Source organism: Myotis lucifugus, unplaced genomic scaffold (genome assembly GCF_000147115.1).
Source record: "Myotis lucifugus unplaced genomic scaffold, Myoluc2.0 scaffold_331, whole genome shotgun sequence".
NCBI lineage: Eukaryota > Metazoa > Chordata > Mammalia > Chiroptera > Vespertilionidae > Myotis > Myotis lucifugus.
In genome coordinates, this window is record NW_005871379.1 from 627,711 (window position 1) to 634,139 (window position 6,429).

Consider the following 6,429-nt stretch of genomic DNA (forward strand, 5'->3'; position numbering starts at 1 on the left):
CCTGCAGACTGAAAAGTCCCAGGTTTGATTCTGGTCAAGGGCATTTACCTTGGTTTCGGTCACATCCCCAGTTGTGGGTGTGCAGGAGACAGCTGATCAATGTTTCTCTCTCATCGATGTTTCTAACTCTCTATCCCTTCCCCTTCCTCTCTGTGAAAAATCAATAAAATATATTGTAAAAAAACACTTCTCAGATATGTCCCAGAATATAAGTACAACTCCACAAGTACATACATATAATCCTACATCCTCATTCCCACATAATTATACCATGTAAATACCTCAGATAAAGCACACTACACGCAGAATTCTGAAATATCAGATACAGATGTACTTCACCTGCTCACGTAGATCATGGTCATCATAACTCCAACAGCTGTCACACACCCATTCTAATTTTTTTTATATTTGAAATTTTCTTTCCTAGGAATCAAGGAGAGACTTGTCCGCAAGGACTTGGTGCAAACGAAGAGTTCCTCTGACGATTCATATACCTCCATTTCTTCACATTCAGCTAGTAATAAGGATCCAGTTATGTCCTTAGTACATGGAACAGATCGAAGGCTCATGAAAATTTACTATATGCATGTACAAATGAAAAGGGGTGTGGCTGTCTTGTGCGAGACAGAGGAAGGATGGGAGCCTCCCTCAAAAAAGACCAAAATAGAAGAAATGACCTATATTAAAGAGGTCCAAAAAAATGTCCCCCTCTCTCACATGCCTGGGAAGAATCTCCTCATTTTCCCTGAGCCCAGCGTAGACAGTCGAGCCCAAGGGGAGAGGGAGAAGGCTGACTGTAGCGCCAGACCTCCAAATCTGGTGGGGTATCGCAGAGCCCATTGTGCAAGGTCCTGCACAGAGGGTTCAGGTGCATGGCTTGCTGCCACGTATTCTCTAACTTGGAGCTCCTTAAGGAGCATGTGGAGAATGGCATCAGGGAGGGCTTCAACTGCCATGTGTTTCATCGAGCCATGGCTTGTATGAAATCCAAAAGGCTTAAGAGGAAGAACAAGAAACTTATGAAAGCAACATTGAGTTGCCAGGAGGAAAAACATCTTGACATGAAGACAAACTTGAACAACTAAACAGACTGTTTTTCAGCCCTTAAAAGAGAGGAAGTGAAGCAGGTTAGATTCCACCGAGGAGGCTTTATTCCCTTCAACAGACACAGTATCCAACCTTTTTTTCCATTTCTAGCACCGCCATCTCTGTGACCAAACCACCCATCTGAGCAGACAGCCCCTTTTAATGCTAAGCCTGAGGGACCAGAGGCAGACCACACCATCCTAGAAACTGCCTTACCCTCTCCCTTACTTCTTTTATTATACCCACACATATACCATCCGTAAACATGCTTGATGCAAGAGTGTAGACACCACAGGATTTAATAGTACAGATTCTAGTACCCCTCCACTGCACTGACTCCTGCATTTCCATGAAATTGGCCTTTTTAAACAATTTTACATACTTTTCTAAATCCCTCCTTTAAATGAAGATATACCTCTTTCCAACATCTCCCTATAACATATTTATGTGCACAATTATTTGACTGGAAGACAGATATTAGTGAGAGAAAATAAGGTACTGCACAGATGGAACAAAAAGCAACTATAATCCACCCCTTACCTTCTATTGTGGACACACAGGAGCATATTCACTTCTTATACACACATATTCATGGGGAAGGATGGGGCACAAAATGAACAGTTTCAAAATGTTCTGATATGTATGATATACAAGTGTCCAAAGTGTCACAGTGAGTATTTAAGCTTAATAATTTAGAAAGGTAAAAGCTACCAACTTGTGAAGAACAATTTGCATGTTTAATTATTTGCATGTTTTTACACTTATTTAACTTCACTCATTTTCAAAGATCATTTTTAATTTTTGTGTCTCTGCCATCTACAGAGACTCATATACAAACAAAAAAGGAAATTAAAAGAATTATTTTAAATTCACAAAACTATATAGAAGGGAAATTAAGGTAGTTCCCTTTTTACATAAACATTTTTATAGTATAAAGCGTTTATCCTCCTGAATTTACTAAAGCTTAAAACTGCACTATGACATTTTGTACAACTGTATATACACACATCATCTTGAAAATGTTCAATTCTCCATCCATCCATCATGAAAATGCATGTATAAGAACTGTATATGCACCTGTTTGTGCACAAGTTCAAAGAAGCTAAGAGAGGAATTATAGTTGCTGTTGGTTTCATCTGACTAGTATTTTTTTTCACCTTCCTTTGAATAGAGGCTCCATTTTCTGGCCAAATATGTGGGCAAGTCATTACTTGTCTACCTGCCTTTCATCAATGGACCTAGGGGTAAACATCCATCCATGCTTGACCAATCTGTACTGATAACTTGGAAAATTAGAAGAGACAGAGATTGAGGGGTGATGATGATGGTGGTGCTGAGTTATCCTATGTCTGCGAGTCCAATGCCACTCTCGACTTGCTTCAGTTCCTCTCTTTTGAAAGACCTGGCTGTTTTAACTGTGACTTTCAGTCACTAAGCCTTCACAGTGACTCTTCAATAAGTTCTTGTTTTTTTCCCTCAATTAGCCAAAGTCCTTTATTGTTGTTTGTAACCTAATGTTCCTTCATTGATGCAAATGATAGCTTCAACATGTTCCTACTTCCATTTTAATATTTCAAATTACATAGCTGAAAAAGCAACACAGTATATTCCACTGATTTTATGTTGGAACAGCAAAGGATATACATGTAGTCAGTATGTATAGTTGATTAATTAGGAAATAGATTAAGTAGATATAGTATCCAATATTTTTATCAACCACCATCTCCTCTAAACCATACCAGCAATAGGAACAGACAGACCCATTTTATACCATCTACCACTTTCCTGAGGGAGAAAAATGCAGATCACACCATCTAAGATACTGCCTTACACACTATCCAACTTTATTATACCCCCCCACATATACCATCCACGAAGACAAGCTCCCTGCATAAGAGTATAAAAACTAGAATTTTAATAATACCGATTGTAATTTCTGTGAAAGTGGTCTTTGTTAATATAGCATGCATTAAAACATAACATGTTTTTGCAAATTAATATTTATCTGTTCCACTGGGAATTTTGTTAAATGGGCAAAGTGAATAAAATTTCTTATATGTTACCAATTCCATCTGGTGCATTTACTACTTATTCTTATTTTCTATATCATGGCTAATAATTTTATTATCTACATATATTAAGTTGTGTTCTCGCCATTTGTCTAAAAAATGCCTGTACTAGTATATATACTTTGAGATTCAAAATCCTCCCTATACTTTTCATCTTCTTCCTCATTTCAGTATAACTACTATTAAGTATACTATAAAATATCTTCTTTTTAAAGTCTGGCACTTTCTACAGTGGCTACCACAGAGTGATTACAGTATCTAAAATTATGTTTTGTATAATAAGGATCGCTTTTAATTTTCTACAGCTCAAACACTGCTTTCCCTCTCAAACATTTTTCCATATTACTGTGCTGTGCCTTTGTTTTAAATTCTTGGTAATTTTATATTGTATATTTTCTACGTATTCATAGCATAGTATGTTTTGAAGGTTTTCTCTTACAGATAGAATGACTTGGAAACTTATTTTTTATTTTTAAAATTGAAAATATGAAGAACTCATCAATGCTCAAATGAAATTATTTTTTAAACATATATTTTTATTGATTTCAGAGACTAAGAAGAGGGATAGAGAGATAGAAACATCAATGATGAGAGAGAATCATGGATCTGCTTCCTACTGCACACTCCCTACTAGGGATCTAGCCCGGAACCAGGGCATATGCCCTGACCAGGAATCAAACTGTAACCTCCTGATTCATAGGTCTATGTTCAAACACTGAGCCACACATTACAGGCAGAAATGAGTTGTTTTGTTTTCGGGGTTTTTTTTTTGGTATTTTTTATTGAATTTATTGCATTGACATTGGTTAATAAAATGATACAGGTTTCAAGTGTTGTATACCTCAAGAAAACATCATCTGCATATTGCATCACCTGAACTAAAGTCACTTTTGTCACCATTTATCCCATCTTTGCCCACTTCCATCTCCCCACTAAAGCATTCAGCTCATTTCATCAGGCCATACAAGTCCCCGGGTGTCACTTTGTTATATGTAGCTCTGCTTCTGTTTCCATTTTGTTTGTTAAATTATTTGTTTAATAGATTCTGCATATGAGTGAGATCATATGGCACTTATCTTTCTCTGAAGGACTTATTTCACATAGTATAATAATCATTTCCATTCATGTTGTTGCAAAAGGTAATATTTTCTTCCTTTATACACCTTAGTGGTATCCTATGGTGTAAATGTAACACAGGTGTTTTATTTTCTCATCTACTGTTGGGCACTTGGGCTGTTTCTCAATCTTAGCTATTGTAAATAGTGCCACTATGGTAATAGGAGTGCATACATTATTTTTGATTAGTGTTTTGGTTTTCTTAGGATATATTCCTAGAAGTGGGATCACTGGGTCGAATGGCAGATTCATTTTTAATATTTTGAGGAAACTTCATACTGTTTTTCATAATGGCTGCACCAGTCTACATTTCTACCAGCAGTGTACTAGGTTCTCTTTTCTCCACATCCTCACCAGCACTTGTCATTTGTTGATTTGTTGATGGTAGCCATTCTGACAGGGGTGAAATAATATATCACTGTGGTCTTAATTCGCATCTCTCTGATGATTAATGACATTGAGTATTTTTCATTTGTTTATTGGCCTTCATTATGTCCATCTTGTCTATTTAGGTCGTTTGAACATTTTTTTAATTGGATTGTTTGCCTTCCTTTTGTTAATTTGTATTAATTCCTTATGTATTCTAGATATTAACCCTTTATCAGATGTATCATTGCCAAACATGTTTTCTCATACAGTGGTCTCCCTTTTAGTTGTGTTCATTTTGTTTGTTTGTTTTGTGTGTGGTTTTTTTGTTGTTGCTGTTGTTTTCTGTGCAGAAGCTTTTTATTTTGACGTAGTCCCATTTATTTATTTTCTCTTTTGTTTACCCCTACCCTAGGCTATGTATTGGCTAACATATTTCTATGAGAGATGTTTGAGATTTTGCTGCTGACGGTTTCTTATAGAATTTGTATGGTTTCATGACTGACATTTAAGTCATTGATCCATTTTGAGTTTATTATTTTGTATGGTGTAAGTTGACGATCTAATTTTATTATTTTGCATGTATCTGTCCAATTTTCCTAGCACCATTTAGTGAAGAGACTATCTTGACTCCATTTTATGATCTTGCCTCCTTTGTCAAATATTCATTGAGTTGTAATCGTTTGGGTAGATTTCTGGGATCTTGTTCTGTTCCATTGATCTATATGCCTGTTCTTGTGCCAGTACCAGGTTGCTTTGATTACAGTGGCTTTGAAGTATAACTTGACATCTGGTATTGTGATTGCTCCCTCTTTGGAGCAATCTATGCCATGAAGTCAGTGGGTGTTAAAGTCCTCTAGTATGAATTTATTGCTGATGATCTTTCCCTTAAAGTTCTCTAGAATTATATATATATATATTTAGGGGCTCAAATATTGGGTGTATATATGTTTACCAGGGTTATATCCTCTTGTTAGATCTATTCCTTTATTATTATGTGGTGACCTTTCCTATCTCTTTTTATGGCTTCATTTTGAAGTCTATTATGTCAGATAAGAGTATTGCTATACCAGCTTTTTAAAATTTCCATTTGAATGGAATTTTTTTTCCATCACTTCACTCTGATCCTATGTGAATATTGTGTTCTGAAGTGTGTCTCTTATAGATACATGTATTTGGTCATGTTTTTGTATCTATTCAGCTATCCTAAGTCTTTTGATTGAAGCATTTAATCCATTTATATTTAATTTTATTAATGATAGGTACTTATTAATTGCTATTTTAAGCTTTTTTGCCTATGTTTTTTCTCTCTTTATTTCTTCTTATTATAGCAGTTTCTTAAGCTTTTTTTGCAAACCCATTTGGTGGTGATAAACTCCTTTAGTCTTTTTAAATTTTTATTTTTTTGGTCTGGGAAGCTCTTTATTTCACCATCTATTTTGAATGCTAGCCTTGCTGGATATAGTAGTCCTGGTTTAAGATCCATGCTTTTTATTACTTATGCCTGTATAGTTTCTGATGAGAAGTCCGCTGACAGCTTTATGGGAGCTTCTTTGTAGGTAATACAAATTTTTTTTCTCTTGTTGCCTTTAAGATGTTCTCATTGTCTTTAATTTTTGGCATTTTCACCTGCTGGTTTAGGCCCGCTCCCCAGGTATCAGATGGCAGGCAGGATCCTTGGTGCCTGCCCCTCCTCACCGGCTGTGCGCACATGGCAGGGCTGATCTTGGGGTTGGTGCGCCGCCCCGGGTGGGGCACATGACAGGGCCCATCTGGGGCTTGGGGTGTGGCC